This window comes from Triturus cristatus, chromosome 3_1 (assembly GCF_964204655.1).
Source record: "Triturus cristatus chromosome 3_1, aTriCri1.1, whole genome shotgun sequence".
NCBI classification, from domain to species: domain Eukaryota; kingdom Metazoa; phylum Chordata; class Amphibia; order Caudata; family Salamandridae; genus Triturus; species Triturus cristatus.
In genome coordinates, this window is record NC_140583.1 from 904,706,793 (window position 1) to 904,724,400 (window position 17,608).

At 42.9% G+C, this 17,608-nt stretch overlaps 1 protein-coding gene and 1 long non-coding RNA gene across 5 annotated transcripts in view; one reads left to right on the forward strand and one right to left on the reverse strand.

The window, feature by feature from the left end:
* The window catches only part of KCNH7 (potassium voltage-gated channel subfamily H member 7), a 1,410,086-nt gene that overhangs the window by 853,063 nt on the left and 539,415 nt on the right, over positions 1-17,608 (forward strand). The window lies entirely within an intron of this gene.
* On the reverse strand, positions 9,965-11,405 carry LOC146861250 (uncharacterized). The gene is made up of 3 exons (XR_014978929.1): positions 11,283-11,405; positions 11,066-11,172; positions 9,965-10,557 (listed from the first exon to the last, which is right to left on the reverse strand). It is a non-coding gene; the product is annotated as an uncharacterized LOC146861250 (long non-coding RNA).

Consider the following 17,608-nt stretch of genomic DNA (forward strand, 5'->3'; position numbering starts at 1 on the left):
GCTGAATGCTGAAGGCTTAGTGTTGAACACAGGAAAAGGATTTTCTCACCTTTCTGAACTTATTTATGGTTCCAGTCACTACTATGTCTACAGGATTATTTCACCATTTTGCTTTTAGGCTCTACTGAGTTTCATGAACCTTTCTTTATGGTAAGTTCAGCTGTTATTGATTAATTGAATTTGAGCTTTATGCTCTATCTCACTCCTTCTCTCGAACTGGAACTCTTTATGGGTTCTTACTGACACCTTTTCACCCCATTCTTAGAATAGGGATTCTTTCCTTTATGGAACTCGCTTGATGCATTATTATGATTTTGATCTAACCATACTTTATTATCCATTCTGTTAACTGACTGAAAATAATTGAATAAAAAGAGATTTTACCAAACCTTAAAGGAAAATATAAACCACTTAAACTAACTCAAACTCTCATTATTGACTGAACTTAGAAATAGACATTGTGATATATGTGATGATTTGCTCCTCACTCTCAAATACGACGACCAAGGTCTGCCTCATATTTTGATCACAAAGAAGAAAAAATGAAACAAAAGAGAAAGCCGAGTGGGGATCAGTTCACTGACCAACATTAGTATCAGTCTTTGAGGAGTCGTCACCACTTTTAGAATTCTGTCATGCACTGAGTAAGAAACTGATACCTAAAAAAGTAACAACATCCCTAGGTAAAACGTTTGACCTGTGAGATCTGCTAGGTGTAACAGACCCCTGTTCTTGCCAAAAATCATGCTCAGTTCCTATTGTACCGTGAAAATTTGATTGGTACTTTTCAATTTCGTGCTTTTTACCTTGATTAGAAACAAAAAAATCTCCCTCTCTTACTTCATTTTCAACAATGCTTGTGTCATTCTGCTTACTCAAGAATTGTATTTTCTAAATCGAATTGGGAATTTTATTTTGTAGTGTTCTTAACTTCATCACTGTTTATTATATCACTCATTTCTAGAGGGAACCTCCTTCTGCTGACATCATAGCTGCATGAGACTGAGCAGAGTTTCTCAGCAATCTCTATTTGAACCTGCATGAGATTGAGCAGAGTTTCTAAGCAAACTTTGTTTGAACCTAACAACATTGTATTTCTATTAAGGTGTTAGAGTTACCTCTTCCTGAATTAATACCTCACTTTCTGACAGCCATCAAATAGTATAACCGTGACAATGCAAGTGGGGGTGTAACGTCATGATCTCTTAATTTGCTTTTAATTCAAAGGGAAAGTAAATTCAACTCTCCATAAATATGATTTAGGTGTAAAATAGATTACTCTCACATGTTACTAGAATGCCAATGTGCCTATTGCTAGATATTCTCCTTCATAACTGAATTCATTTTAGGAGAGTATAAAAGTACTGGAAGACAATATATATCTTCTGCACCACAAAACCTAAAGGTAATGTAAGTGTACATAAGGAGTGTGGACAATAGAATGTATGAGGTAGAAAAATAGCAACAAAGGAACAAACAGCTATGGATGTGGATTTTCCAAGAAAATAGATGTAGAATCTTTAAATCACAAACCCTGAATGTGAGAACTGCTTTGTTAGAAATAAGAAGCGAGTCATAAGAAATTGTCAAATAAAAAGGAAAGAGAAGACCCAATAATTTTTATGTTGGAATAGATTTGGGAAGTTATAAAATTGCCCGTTATTATACCTTGTCATATAACATTAAGAAAGAGAATAAGATGACAGTAGCTATCAGGGCTGATGACAAAAAGTGAGAGAACCCCACTACAGCATGAATGCAGAACATGCATCTATTGACATGAGTCTAGCACATACAAAATGTAAAAGAGGTTGCAGTCTCTAAATCTAGCCAATATTCTAATTAGTCAAAACAGATGTAAAATTGATTTATGATACTTTAAAGAATGTTTTACATACCAATGTGGGTGTATGATAAACTAATATATACACAAGAACAAGCATTGGCCATGCCACTAAGTTAGGCTTTTGAAAGCACTGCTAAGCCAGACCTAAAAATCTATGTAGGTTAATGACTGTCCTCCTCCCATCTGTCTTGCTGCCAGAGAAAAAAACATGAAGTTCTGAGACACTTTCATAACATTACTGTCATGTGTGTTCCTCTAAAAGTTCAACCTCAGGCAGCTGGATAAATAAACAAAATATTCACAGCTGGGTGGAGGCAAGCACTTTTTTGGTGGAAGCACACAACTTTTGCCGAATTCAAAACATGTATTCCTGGCTACCTACATGTGGGAGCAGTCAAAGCACCCCTCTAGTGATGCTGACATAACTGTCTGGCGACGGCTGCACTGTCAAGCCGGACCATAAAAAATTAGAATTTGGGATGCGGCGCCTAAAGCTTTTTACTTTACCAACCTCTCACTTGTTATGCACTACTGCAGGGCAATGACCTTTTTTTGCCTGATCATCCCCAAAGCTGTGGACTGATTCTACTGGTTTTCCCTCTTTGAGAGTACACTGAGGCCTACTAACCTGGCGTAAGTACCAGTGCTTTGACCCGTAAAATTATAATGTTAGATTGGATATATCCAGTTGGTATAACTTTACTAACTTATACGTCCCTAGTATATGGTACGGAGTTACACAGGTCCTGTAAGTTAAAGTGTCTCCCCAGGACTGCAGTACGACTTGTGCCACCCTGGCTGGGACACCATGAAAACATGTCTCCCAGTCTGCCAACTGGCAGGGCAGTTTGAAACTAACTCGACTTTGCCATTTAAATCAACAGCAAAGCTTAAACCTCCCTTTTTAATCTATATAAGTCACCTCTACAGGGGCCTATGGAGTCCTAAGGCAGGGTGCTGTATATTAAAAAGCAGGACATGTACTCTTATATGTCCTGACAGTGAAAACCCCAAATTGTTGTTTTTACTGTGAAAAGGCTAGTGGCCACACTGGCAAGTACAGGATTGTACACTGACAACTCAGCTGTTAACTATTGAATGGTACAACTAAAGTTGGTACTTAAAGGTAACAAATTGAATGTTACTTTAAACCTGACTTGATGCCCAAGCCCATTTTAATGTAAGTTTTGAGTAAATGCAAGTTTCAGTAAGTCGGTACTCTGTTGCTCAAGTTTTCCAGTGGCCACACACAGATGTTGGCCAAAAGACAACCTTCTCCCTGCCTGGGGAGATACATGAATGACTCAGAGGAGTAATTAAAGTAGAGACCTGAAGTTGCCAGAGGTGTCACCTCTCCATGGCAGGAAGCCACACTGCATGTGAGCCCAAAAGGTGAGCTTTAAAGAGAAGCCACCTTTGAAGGGTAAATGGTGGACACACATGAGAGGGGCTGCTCTTTTGGTGACATAGACAGGTTGGCGTCAGAGACAGAGAGAAGAACCTAATGACTAAACCAGATTTCTTGTTCACGTGTAGCTCTCAGGTAACCACACCTCTAAGGTGGGCCACCAAGCTCCACAAGCCAAGAGAGGGTTTCTACTATCATGGGAGTAGGTGGAATAATGCTCTCTGTGATAGCTAGCTGCCACTCTTCACGAGAAGTCCACATCAGGCTGCAAAGTTCCTACTCACCCATTGGCTAGTGCCCCTTCAGCCCCAGAGGGCATTTTCTGCCCATAAATATGGTACCTCTGGCACATATACCTGAGATCACATCTGGACTGGAGAGAGGACTGAAGAAGAACTGCGTGCTTTTCCCTGGACTTGGCAAGAAAGGCTGCCCTAACCGCTGGATTGCACCTGCTGATCCTTGGGCTAGCAAAACAAGGGCTATGGTGTCTGGCTCATGGAAAAGTCACCCCAGAGCCCCAGACAGACAAGGTTAACTCCAGACTCAGTTGACTGACTTTCTGTTACAGCACAAAGGCCACAAATGCTGAATTAGACTGTCCTGGCCAGTAAGTAACCACAATCTGCTGATGTGCAACTCAGATGTCCATCTTACAGTATTCAAAAGTTGCACCCAAGTCTTCTGGACCTAGGAAAGTTGTTGGAGTGCAGGTTGGCCACCAAAGATGGACATTAGCTTTCACCAAAGGGAACTGCTTATTTCGCTTTGACCAGGATTCCAGTGGCAGCTGGAAGTTTCCTGGAACAGAGAGGACTTCCACCCCTGTGGCTAATGTTTCCCCACCGGGACCATGGATTTGCCCCAGGAAGACCCCATTGACTGCACAGCATCTCAGCATCTTACAGTATCTTCAGCATCCTCTATCACTTGCATCAGGACAACTCTATTGAAGTATATGATTGTTTGCACATAGCGCCTGGAACTAGTCTTGTGACTGCTTTTGTGACAAGGTAAACTGTCCTACCACTCCTTATTGGCCTGCCTGACCTTCGCCCTGCCAGAGTTGGTCTCCCAACATAGGCCTGAGTTGCCAAACAAAACCCTTTAAAAGTTTCAAACTTTCCAAACTTTGTGATTCTATATGGTTGTTCGCGTTTTTGATTATAATGCTGAGATTTACAATTTATTGAAAAATTCATATCTCTGATACCCTCTGTTGAATTCTGTTCATCTTGCTGTCTAAAAATTCAGAAAAGTACAATATAATTTCATAAATAAGTGTCTGATTTATTTCATATCTTTAAAGGGTACACAGGATACCGCAATAACTGGAACAAATCAAGTATTTAAAAAACAGTTGAATGGGAATTGGAAGTTAAGGGGGCCCGGGGAATCAGTGTTTATAGAGATGGCTTTCCAGGGGTGTGGAATTCCGATCACTCAACAGCAAAGACATATTGTTTGGGGGTCAATGACATCAAGTTTACATGTTTGTTTTTCCCCTTGGATAAGTAGGACTAACCCACTGCAGCACTTTGTTTATCAGTTCACAGTACCACATTAGGGCTCTTTGAAAGAGCATTGTCTGCTGTTAAAGTAAGATTTGCATCCATATGTTCAATCTGTTCAAACTTGTATTTATGGTTTAATAATGCAAAGTCTTTATTATTAGGGTGAGTGTCCTAAGGGAATCCTGTGAGCTTGGCTTGTACTACCGACAGTGTTTGCAGTATACAAATGAACACACTTTTGCAAAGTTTAACAATTTGAGGCTACCTATAATGCTCCTAGCATTCTCTCTGATTAGATGAAAATATTCAAAGAAGTCTGAAAGCAATATTGAGGATTCTTTGGTTTCAGATTAAAATGTAAACAAAAAATAGCAGCTAGAAGAAAAACATTTAGCTAAACTGCAATTTTAGGAACAATTTCTTTGAGGCATCATTTAGAAAAATGTTTGATGTGTGCTAGCATATTCGAAAAAATATCAATAATGGAAAACCAATGTAAAACCAGTTTCGGCAAGATTATGGGACACTTGAAAATAAAAATGCATTGCAATTACAATTGACCTGACACTGATTGCATCCTTTTGGTTTATTAATGCGTGTTATATTTAAAAATAGTTTTTGTAAAACTTCATTTTTGTGGGAGGGACTGAGCACCCACCAACGTACTACAAAAAACACAAAAAATTGATTAACACCAAAAATGCTTTTCATCTCAAAAAGCACACTTTGCCATATGTCATTCTGACAAAGATAAAAGGTCTACACCACATGTAATGAGGGGCCCAATTATTAAAGAAAGTTACAAAAATGCACCTCTGGTATATGTCCTTGCTTTAGTTTACAGAAGCAAGACTGGAAGCAAAAAGTTTGTAAACCGCATTTTTGTGTGAGCAAATATGTATGTGTATGCTTGCTCACGTGAAAATATTCTGAGCATTTGCAAGTTCACTTTCCGTACAACCAATTTTTTCCATCCTGGAAAACATTTGACTTCTGCCCTTGTCAGGAGTAAATGTCCAACCAAGGGACAAGTAAAGTTTTTTACAGTAAAAATAAATTTATGAATCACCCTGTCCCATGGACAAACAGCGTTTTTATAAAATTCCACACCCCTTCTTTAAATGCCTCTGTGTAGACGTTACAGCAGATTAATCCCTATTTCTAGAGCCAAATCTGGAGGTGATTCAGCAACAGTTTGGGACTGTTGTTGGGTGATGGCAGAAGCTTCAGTTATTGCTTAGAGTCTGGGCTTCATCCTTCAAAATGACCACCCTACTGACATTTTTATGTACATTGCAAAACATGCCCCTCCCAATACCAGAATCTTATTTTATGTGGCTGGACAAAATTCTATGAATGTTTCTCTGGGATGGGGGCACTGTGAGGACTGCACAGGAGACTCTGACCTGGTCAGCCTTCAATGAGGGAATCCTTATGTTAGAGTTTTCTATTGGGCCTTTCAACTCCAAGTGAATAATGACTGGGAGTTCACCGCAATAATAGAACCAGTAACCTGAATAGAAAGACAAGACATGGGGATACCCATCTACTTCAATACCTATATTACAAATGGCAGAGAAAATATCTATTTACCCCTATGCAGACAAAACAGGGGTCATGGGATAGAATCATGAAACATGTGGGATGGCAAGGGAAGGTGACAAAAGTTACCTTATTATAGTGACTCGCAAGAACAATGAGATCTCATAGGCATAGAAACCCTGGGAGACTTGTTAGAGGATGGGGAAATTAAAGCATTTGAGGCATTGCAGACTGAATATGAGCTGTCCCACACCCACCACTATAAATATTTACAACTCGAACTTGCCTTGGCAGATAAAGAACTAGAATGGGAGGAAATACTGGGCAGTAGCCCTGTGGTTTGTTTGGTGATTTTGGGGAAATAGCTAACAAACCGATCTCACACATCTACCGTAGCCTCATCAGTAACAGGCCTGACAACTTGCATATGCTCTGAAACACTTGAGAGAAAGACCTGGGTCCCCTGGAAGACTTTGACTGACAGGTATCCTAATCTGGGAATGCCTAAGTTGAGTCCGTATTGGGCGAAAGTGATTTGTGAGTTAGTGACTGTGACTCAGACATCAGTTCCATACACCCCTTTCCGGCAATTTTAGGTGTCCCTGAAAAGGTAGACCTCCCCAGAACAGCACCCTTTGTTTGTATATATGGACTTTATAAAGGCCAAAAGAGACTTATCCAAAATGTAGAGACAACAACAAGTTCAGAACCCCATCCAGATTGCCACAGCACTAGCATGAGCTGGTGGGCCAAACCATGGAAGTTGAGGTCTTTTAATCCTGATGTCATGGGTTCTCAGTAACTGGGCCAAGTACCCCTTCAGCACTTGACTCTCAGTGGTCATACGGATCGAGCAGTCCAAGGCATTGCTGGGAGGGAATTAGGCAGAGGGGGATAACACAGGCTCGCAAAAGAAAATACATTCAGCACCAGCAATAAATGATTATCTAGTCAAATACTTTTATGAAAAAAGGAGTATCTATATACCATCAAAAGTGCCCCAGCCCCTAACCGCTATATGGAAGGCAAATTCCCCCAGAGCCGTCTGGCTCGTAAATCTTACCTGCACCTGCAGGACCTGCATGACCAAAGTTTTCGAGCGCAGCCCCTTTGTGGGCACTGAAACTGCAGAGGCTGTCTCCTAGTAAGCTCTTCACACGCAGCCCTGGAAGAACAGCGGGCAGGTGTCATTAAGTTCCTCACATGCAGCCCAACTGAGGCATCGGCTGGGGGGGTCCTCGATGCTCCTCCTATGCTGGTAAGTTTCATGAGTTTCCTCTTCATGGTTAAGGGGATTTGAAGTTCTTGCTGGTGGTATTCACTTGAGTGTGGGCCTGCATGGGTTACCATGGCCTCATCTAGATGATGATCTCAACCAGACCATGCTTTTTGCCTTTTCCCGGTGGCCCCTCCTGGCACGCTGGGTCACCGCTGTCACTCTGCACACGTGCTATGGCTAAATCAGCATGGCAGTAATTTTCATGGCAGCCACACCTGGCATATGGGTTCATTTACTTTACTTCGCACATAAGCTGCGTCCCAATCGTAAAAGAAGTAATCATCACAGGGGCCCCAACTGGCAGACGTTATCACCGGCTTCTGTTCAAACCTGCAGACAAGCAATGACCCGATATCTGTATCAATATTCATGGCTTGCTTCACTGAGGCCATATTCTGGCATACGATTTGTACAGCAGTCCCCTCCTCACAACTCTTTCCAGGGATTTAGTCACCAGGATCCCTCACCACTGGACCTTGCTCGCTCCAATGCTTTCCTCTTCCTCACAGGGCACACTGGTCTTGGCACGCAGGCAGGCAGTGGTGCTCAAGCTTGCAAAGGCAGGTGATCTTGGATTCCCTACGTGTTGTCCCTTGACCCAGCAGCAAGATTGGCAGGCCTTTCGCCTACACCGCTCACAGGCAGAAGCTTTGCAGAGCTTCTCAATTTCACACAGTCCAGCTGGCTTCTTGGCAGGTGACATTATATGATTTAGAGTCGTGCAGTCTGATTCACAAAGGGCCTCTGCACTCGTGGGGGAGTCTCTGCACCTGTGGTAGAACTTTCGCAAAGAGAATTTTCATTGTGGAGATTCTGTCTGTAGTGCGGAGACTCCCCCACGACTACAGGGTGTCCACCCTGATCCGGAGACCCTCTGTGAATCAGGCCCTGGTCTTTAAAGTTTATTTTAGGAGTCTGCTTTCTTTTGAAGTGCCCTTTGCTCTGCCCTTTCCTTCCTAAAGAACGTAATTGGTCACAATCTGATACCCCACAACACAGTCCTTGGGAGTGACTAGAGGTTCACACCTGGATGGTAGCCACAGTGATATGTGAATCAAAAGGTCACCCCAGTGTCTTAGCACTACTCTTTATGATTATCTTATCAGCCCTATCTTCTTCCAGAAATGTGCTATGGCCCCTTCCCAGAAACCTCTCTCTGAATCAAATAGCACCTTTTGGGGTATATTGAAGAGCCTGGCTCTCCCTTCCTCCAGTGTGTTTCACCCGGCTCCCAGGAATGCAGCAATCCGCAAATCTGTCTGGGGGGTTCCTCTTCCTCTGCATATTCCTCCAGTTAGCCCTAGGTCTCCCAAAATGGAACCCAGACTCTACCATGTATTGTACCATTCACAGGTACATGTGCACCCAGCACATCCATACAAGAGATGCACAGCACAGCACTACATCTCCTATGTATTCTACTTTCCACAGGCACACATAACCCATCACATGTATAACACACATGCAATGCACAGCACTTCACACAAAACCAATGTAGGCCATGAGTGAGTTAAGCATACAGGAGCAGAACTTTAAATAAGTGAGCCTGTAAGCCTCACTCCAGTGACACAGGTAAAAAGGCATGTTCACTCCTACTAATCACTACACAGTACGCGACCACCAACTCGCTCATGCTGCTTAAATCTTGGCAAGGCAGTGGCATTGTACCACTATGAGGGTAGCCCCTCCCAGTCCAGAAAGACTGCAATCCATGAGGCAGACCTATGTCACGGTCCATCACAACAAACATCAGCATCAGGGATCCAGATTTCATTGCAGTTGAGGTACTCAGGGCAGGGGTGCTGGTCCATCACCACACAAGCGTCTTTTTCATCCCAACAAAGTGTATGAAGGTGAAGAAAGTGGGATATAGGGAAATGGGTTGTCCTAGGAAATTTGAGAAGGTCTGGGGCATATTGATGTCATATTATGGGATGGGGAGAGAAAGGAGTGCATCATCAAATACCTTTGTTTCCTTACTTGACACCTCAGCCTGAAACGCAGATTAAACCGCATGCAAGGACTAACAGCCAGAGATGGATGGTTGCGTATTGAGCTGAATTAAATTTTCTTGGTGGCTTGGTGTGCCCTAGGGGTATTACAAAGGAGGTTGAAAAAACCTGTGACATAATATGTATTTTATTGTGTTATGTACATGGCAATGTTGTTTTTTCATTATTGACATAGATAAAACTATTTTAAAAAAGAGTGAGGAATATAGACAATACTCCCACAGTAGAGAAATACTTAATGTGTGCCTTTGCTTTTATATACACACACTCCATTTGTGCAGAGCAACCTTGGTTATGCAACCAGGCAGGTTAGTAATATCCAGCATCTCTGTTTCACTCTCTTTTACCATTTCTTTCCCCAGGCTTACTGCAATCCCTACATATCTGTAGTGTGAGGTTAGTTGTGAGTGCGGTGAAATTTGGACACTCCTGTCACTCCACTAGATCAGGTTTGCCAGGTTTGTAGATCTTACACAATCACAAATGGTATAAAGGAATCAATACTAGAAAATTTCTGAGTAGAGCACATTTAATTACCCTATCCACAATTATTATTCTTGATGAATTATATCGACACATTTTTTATATACTCTGCATAGAATAGCACCTAATCAAGAAGACAAAAGCATATATACATACAAAAAAACATGACATCAATCACAACATTCTATATTTAGACGAAAAACAAGACATCAGTGTATAACATAGTAACCCTAAGGAAATTATTCTCACTAGTGTCCTCCTTACAAGTCTGGAAGGACCACTAAGAGGTAGTCCAAGTAGTACACTAAAAATTAGTCAGCTAATACAAATTTTTCTAGTGTACCACCATACAGTTATAAACAATCATTATATTTCCATCGACTCCTCCAGACGAAGTGTCTACGTGACCACGTTGCAGCCGTAAAATTTCTTAGGCCTCCTCAGGACAGGGTGATAATGTTACTATACAAAAACTGAAAAAAATAATAACAAATAATCACAATATTACTTCGACCCCTCATAGTGTACAGAACGAGCTGATTAAAAATGGTGACTGCCCGTAGTGCTCACCAACAAACTAGTGTCCCTCCTTTACCCCACTTATAAAAAAGTGATCTAATCCAAACTCCTATCACTATATATACAAACCTAATACCAAAGTGACACAAATGTCTACCCGCTTCACCACACCGAAAGAGTGACTACAGAAAAAGACCATATGCCCATAATCAAAAGAATATATATATATATATATATGACTAACTACCCAGTGTGCAAAACAAACAACCTCGCAAACGTACATGTCTCCAACTATCAAAGTGCCCAATGGTTCACCAAACTCTACAACTCCTAGCGTTCTAGGCGCTCCGGAAGCGTTGCCCCTGAAACAAAAACAATGTGCACACCTCTTGTGAGCTCAAGTACCTCATTTCAAGATCCCGTTGTGCTGAGCTTAAAAATATCTCGCCATCCTTCACTTACCTCCCTGGACAAATGGGAGCAGTCCCACAATCAGTATATGGGGATTTTTTGTTTATTTGTACCCCACTTAATTTCTTCGCACCATATATTCAGGGGTCAAGTTCAGCCTGCATATAGGGGACACATAGAACAACATATATGTATAAATATCCCACCTTCCACTCTCTATTCACGGGAGGAACGCGTGCCGCTTCCGCGCTAAAAATGCAGCACTTACCTAATCAAAAGGCAAAGATTAAATAAGTCATTCCTCTGGCTCTCCGTTAGACTCGCACCAGGCGAACAAGCATCTGAAAGTAGCCCGCCACTCGATAAAGTAACTCCTCTCCTCGGCGTGCGTAATCACATCAGAAGTGCATAAACAAAGAAATGGGACTGCCAATCTCCACAGAACGTCTCATCCGAATCGGGAATATCTGTAGCGGTATAGCTAAAATTACATATCAATGTCTCTCGCTACTGTACCTCGGCATACTAAATCGATGCCCAATTATTCCAAATATCTACACAGGGGCCATAAATAATACAAACATATTGTCTATTCACTTCTACATGCAGACTGCGTGCATGGCGCAACAAAGGGTCATCAAGCTTTTCATATGCAATCAAGGAAGTCTACTACACGTTAATCAAAAGCCAGTGCCTTACATATAGGCAGGGTACCTTCAATGCCCAGTCATTTCGTATATCTAATAAATCTCATTTGGGCCTTTGATAAAATGTATTATCTCTCCAGTCTTGTATGAGGACAGCCAATACAACACTGAAAAAAGCCATCAAATGTAGCGTATACAATCAAAAGAATCTACTTTCCCCAAATCGGACAACATTCCCTCTCTATCTAAATAGGTAACCATCCCAGACAAATCTGAGTAAGCTAGAATAGGGCAGTCACCAATGCTTTAAACCAGCCCGTACATAACACCCGAGGGCCAAGCAATTAAACCACATTTTCTCACAACAATTACATTATATCACTCTATATACAAAAGTACACTTCCTAAACTAAATAAAGTGCATAACAGTTAAAAACATTGGCGATAGAGAAACATCCTCACTATTGTATTCACATAACATCAGAGTTAAGCCTCAATCCTCTCGTCTTCATAGGAAGGCATTATAAGTTGTTCAATTATTCAGATTAGTGCCCAGATTTCGTCGTGGTTATTCAATCCCTGCACAGACGTATGATACCGGTCTAACATACGCGCCTCAAGTCGATTCAAGTTGTTTTGCAGGGTTATTTTATTGGGGGCTTTCACCACTGCCAAACCCGCCAATAAACCTCATTCTCGTCATGCTTCATTTCAGTGTAGTGTTGGACCATAGGGGCCCCTAAGATCCTACAACGTATGCGGGATTTATGCTGTAAAATCCGCATCTTGATAGCTTGTCTAGTCTGTCCAATGTAAGTTTTTTCGCAAGGACATGCCACTGAGTACACTACATTTTTAGTGTTGCAGTTGGAAGAAACCCAACTGCACATGTTGTGTGTTATTTATTTCTACAAATTTAGAATCTTTAGTTTGTGGACCTGCTGCACACCCATTGCACCTATAGTGCCCTATTAGTGCCGGGAAGCCCAGCATTTCTCTCAGGTTAGCTGGTGTCGCGGACTGCCGTGTTGCTTTGACCAAGTAATTTCTCAAGTTCTTCCCCCTACGGAAAGAGAACAATGGCTTGGGAATTTTCAAGTGCTCTATTAGCCTAAGGTTTCTTAGAATGATTTTCTTTACCTTATTAGCCTTGGGGTTGAAAGTAAGCACACATACCAATTGTTCTGACTCTTGTTTAGTTTTGGGAATCAATAAATTTTTCCTGGGGGTACACCATGCTCTTTCCAGTGCTGCCCTTACCAACTTCTTCGGGTACCCTCTTGTGATAAGTTTTTTTTGCAGAGGTTTGTAGATCTTGACAGAAATAAATTACCAAAGAGATCGAAGGCCAGGCAAGTCAAGATCGCTCCATGCTGCAATTTGGAGTGAAATTGATTATCTAGATGAGGGAGAGTAGCCTGATTGAAAAATGTTAGAGGATAGTCTTTGCACTGGAAGGGTCCCCTTCCACTATAAAAGCTATTCTTTGCAGACACTGCTGTTAAAAATATGCCCTCTCTGCAGTGTCACCTAGGATGTTTGCCTTTTTATTGAACTGTATTTTTTTTTGAAGACACGTTTTATTGAATTTTCAAGGTACCTTGCCAGTGAGTATCCAACATATAGCAATTGCATACAGGATGATAGCATGTTACAAAATTTGGGATACCAGTAAGATACACTTTGCGAACCGAACAAATGTAAAAACCAAAACTTCACGCCAACATTGGTAGGAATTATTGACAACATGTACACAGTAAGAATAAAAGGCAAACATAATATCGTATGAAATGACCATTAACATCCAATAGAAGCAGATACTTAAGGGGTTTGCGATGGAAGGGGGGGAAGATCTATACCCCGGTAGGTCGTCCATCCGGACCAAATTTTCCTGTGCTTTGTGGGCATCCCCATGCTTGAAAGACTGCTATTTCTGCCGCCGTACAAGTGTCAAGTGCCCCATGCTATTTCCCCATTGTCGGCGGGCAAGTTTCCAAAAAAAAGCTGAGCGATATCCCGCTTGGCAATTGTGAGCGCTAAGAAAAGCAAGTGTTGCTTGTACCGGTTCCTCCCTTTGTCTTCAGTGCTATGAAGAAGGAACAGTCGAGGATCCAGCGGGAGGTCCCATGACAGTACCTCCTTCAGGCAGTTCTGAACCTTGCACCAGAAGCGCTGTATTGTAGGGCAGCTCCACACCGTGTGAAAATATGACCTCTCCTCCCTGTCACAGCACTGGCACATTGGGGAAGCTATAACTCCCATCTTCCAAAGGTGAAGGTGTTTATAGTGTACCCTATGTACAAATTTGAATTGAATTAAACGGTATCTAGAGGACACCGCAGCGCCCCTAAGACTGGCAATAGCTTCTGCCCAGTCGTCATCGGTCAGTTCAGGGATGTCGTCTTGCCATGCCCTGCTAGTTCTATGGAGGGTCGTGATGGCATGTGTAGTCAGTGTTTGGTAGACCTACTGTATTTTGTGAGCGCCCAGGTCCCCCATAAAGAGGCGGCCTTCCAGTGGGTGAAATTCAGGGAGGTCATCTGTGTTGAATCACTGGAGTGAGCGTATGGCGAAACTGAAGATATTTATAGAATTGGGTTTTATGAAGTCGGATCTCTTCCTGGAGTTGCTCGAAAGATTTTAACATTGTGCCTCGCATGACATCTCCTAGAGTGGAGATGCCAATGAGATCCCACTGGTGGAACCCCCTCAGAGCTGTCACCCGTCGCAGGTAATTACCCTGCAATAATGGTGTAGCCTGGGTCAGGAGCACCCTCCATCCCATCCGCTGGACCATAAATCTCTACAACCGGATCGTTGTTCTACTGGTGTGGGTCAGAGAATAAAGTTTCTGCATGCTGTATAGCAACCATAGGAGAGGAGTCCCTGCCATTACTGCAACTTCTGAGGCATACGCTTTATGACCAGGAGATGGGAGGCCACTTAATATGAGTATACATGGGCAGCCGCAATGCCGCCACAGATCATAGATTGTATACATGTCTGCAGGGCCACTCTGACCGCACCAATTTATTGAGTATAGTATTTATTTGCGCGAACCAGGACGGCGGGATATAATACAGAAAAGTTTGGAGTCGATACAGCACCCTGGGAGAGAAACCATTTTGAAAATCACAGAGCGTCCATAGAGCAAGAGAGGTAAGGAGGACCATATAGAGGTCTTGTCCCGAAACCGAACCAGGAGGGGATTGATATTTCTCATCCAGGACGTCTTGGGGCAAGGGGAAACATAAACCCCCAAATATTGGAAGCCGTCCATAGCATGCCTGATCTGAGATGCCCATGTACCTCTACCCTTCTGCCCACGGACTAGAATAACACGGATTTGGAAGGGTTGGTATGGAGGCTGGTGGTCTGGCCAAAGACTCGAAGAATCTATAAAATGCACATGCCCGATATCCATGGGTCGGTCATAAAAAATAAAACATCGTCCACATATAATGCTATACGATCTGGTTGCGAGTTGGGCCAGTCGAAGCCGCGGAGCACCGGATCACGGCGAACCCATATCACCAGGGGTTTTACTGCCAAGGCGAATAGTAGCGGAGACAAGGGGCAACCCTGCTGTGTGCCGTGGCCAATGGGGAAAGGGGAAGAACACTGACCGGCCACACGGACTGAAACCATAGGTTTAGTGTACAGCAGGCGTACGTAAGCCCGAAAACGCAGGCCAAAATTACTAGCGTGCAGAAGCTGGAAAAGATACTCCCAGCTCAAGGAATCAAAGGCCTTATCTATATCTGCAAGGGGTATGGCAGCGGGACGTCCCAGCTCTAGGCCATAGCGTTATGAACCCGGCGAATATTATTGTGGGTGGCTTGATGTGGCATAAAGCCGAATTGATCCAAATGGACCAGGTCCACAGGCGATCCATCAACACCTTCCCTAGAAGTTTAGGTTCAAAATTAATTAGGGAAATAGAGCGGTAGGAGGATGGCTCTTATGGAGGACGGCCTGGTTTTAAAAAGAGAGCTATCTCCACCTTACATCAGTCCCGAGGCAAGATTTGCCTGTCGAGGGCCTCGTGTATTGGGTCCAACATGTGTGGACCAAACGTAGACATATGAGAGTGGAGAAATTCCATGGGGAACCCGTTAGGACTAGGGTCCCAGCCGGGCTGATCGCAGATAGCGCCGCCGTTAAGTCATCCACCGTGATGGGGGAATCCAAGTGATCTTGCATTTGATCCGTCAATCTCCGAGGAGGAATTTCACGAAGGAAGAACTGTATTTTTGTTTGCTGTAGAAATCTGTGCATTTTACCTCTTTAACCAGAAGTAAAGTGCTTGTGCTCTCTCTCTGTTAAACATGATAAAATTGGTACACACCTGATTGGCACATTTAATTTGCTCCAAGTTCCTATTATATAGTACTACATGTACCAAGGACCTGTAAATTAAATGCTATTAGTGAATTGCAGCACTCATTGGGTCGCCCACTAAAGTAGCATTGTAAAACATGTCTCCAGGACTGCCACTGCAGTGTGGGAATGCAGTTCTAAATTTCCATTTCGACATGGCAATGAAAACCTTTTGCCATTCACACACTTTCCTTTTTAACGCTTCTATGGCACCCTAAGATAGCCCTTTAATGCCCATAGGGCAGGGTGCACGGTATTTAAAAGGTAGGACATGAATATTTAATGTTTTACATGTGCTGGCAGTAAAAAACCTCCAAAGTCATTTTTCACAGTAGAAAGGGTGTCTCTCCCATAGGTTAACACTGGTTTACACTATTACCTGTAATACTTGTTAAATTTATTTCAGAGATAGCTAGAAATTTTGTCCAAGGACTTATTTTAATTGTAAATTAAAATCCAACTTAATGGTCAAGTCAGATTTTATTTTATTACTATCTTGGAAATTACACTTTTAGAAAGTTGTCATTTTCTGCTTAAACCAACAGGTTTTCCTGCTTGTTTTGCTGACTCCTGGTAGCTCCCTGTGGTGAGATGCATATTTCTCTCACGCATGTGGACAATGGGCTCTAGCAGTGGGGGGGGAGACTTCAAACTTGACAGGATGGCCAAGTGGTGTGTGCCCTGCCTCTTCCCTAGTTTCAAGAGATGCCTACCTTGTCACTGCACGGTGAGCAAAAAAATGATGGATTTAGGCCCAGATCTCTGTACTGGGGTGAATGTATGACATTGTTCTGCATTCTGTCCATCAACTGTTGTTTTTACCTTGTCACTGGCAGGTGAAGCTCACACCAGGGTTAGTCTGCCCTTTGTCTCTCTAGCGAGACTGGCACCACAAAATGTGGGAGTAAAGGAACAGACCAGAACTATTTTAGAGGTGGAAATAGGCTTACTGTCCATCCACAGGGTGACAATGGGCATAAACGTCGACCCCACAGACTCCTCCTCAGAATACTACCGGACCAGTGAGGGATAGGGAGAAGAAGTGCCCTTCTCTCTGGAGAACCTGACAGAAGACTGGACATGTTTGCCTTGATCTCAGGGCCCCCAGAGGGACTCCAATGGTCAGTTGGCTGACCTCACATATGAGCTGCAGGGAAAAGCTTCCAGAGGCCTCTCTCCTTGCAACTGCCCAGGTGATCAGATCTAACTGGACATGCCCTAGATCTTGCTTTTGGCCTTGGCTGGTGCAAGTCCTGATCCCAAGTGGTGCACCCCTGGACTCTTGGCTGGTGTTAGAGGGTACTCCTTCTGTCCCCAAGCTGCAAGAAGTAGATCTTAAAAACTTTTCCCCAACTTTGTGTCTGAACCGTCGGAGCCCAGCATTACCATTGAAGCGCTGGTTTGCCCCACTGAAGGAAATCTGACTTCCATCAAAGTTTTTAAGTCTGAACGCAAGGGGGTTTCATCTGGATTGATGTCAAGCAGCATCTAACCAATGTTGAAGCTTTCCTGGGCACATAATTTGGACTTCGCCCACTCATAGCTTTCTCACCTTTGATGACAATCA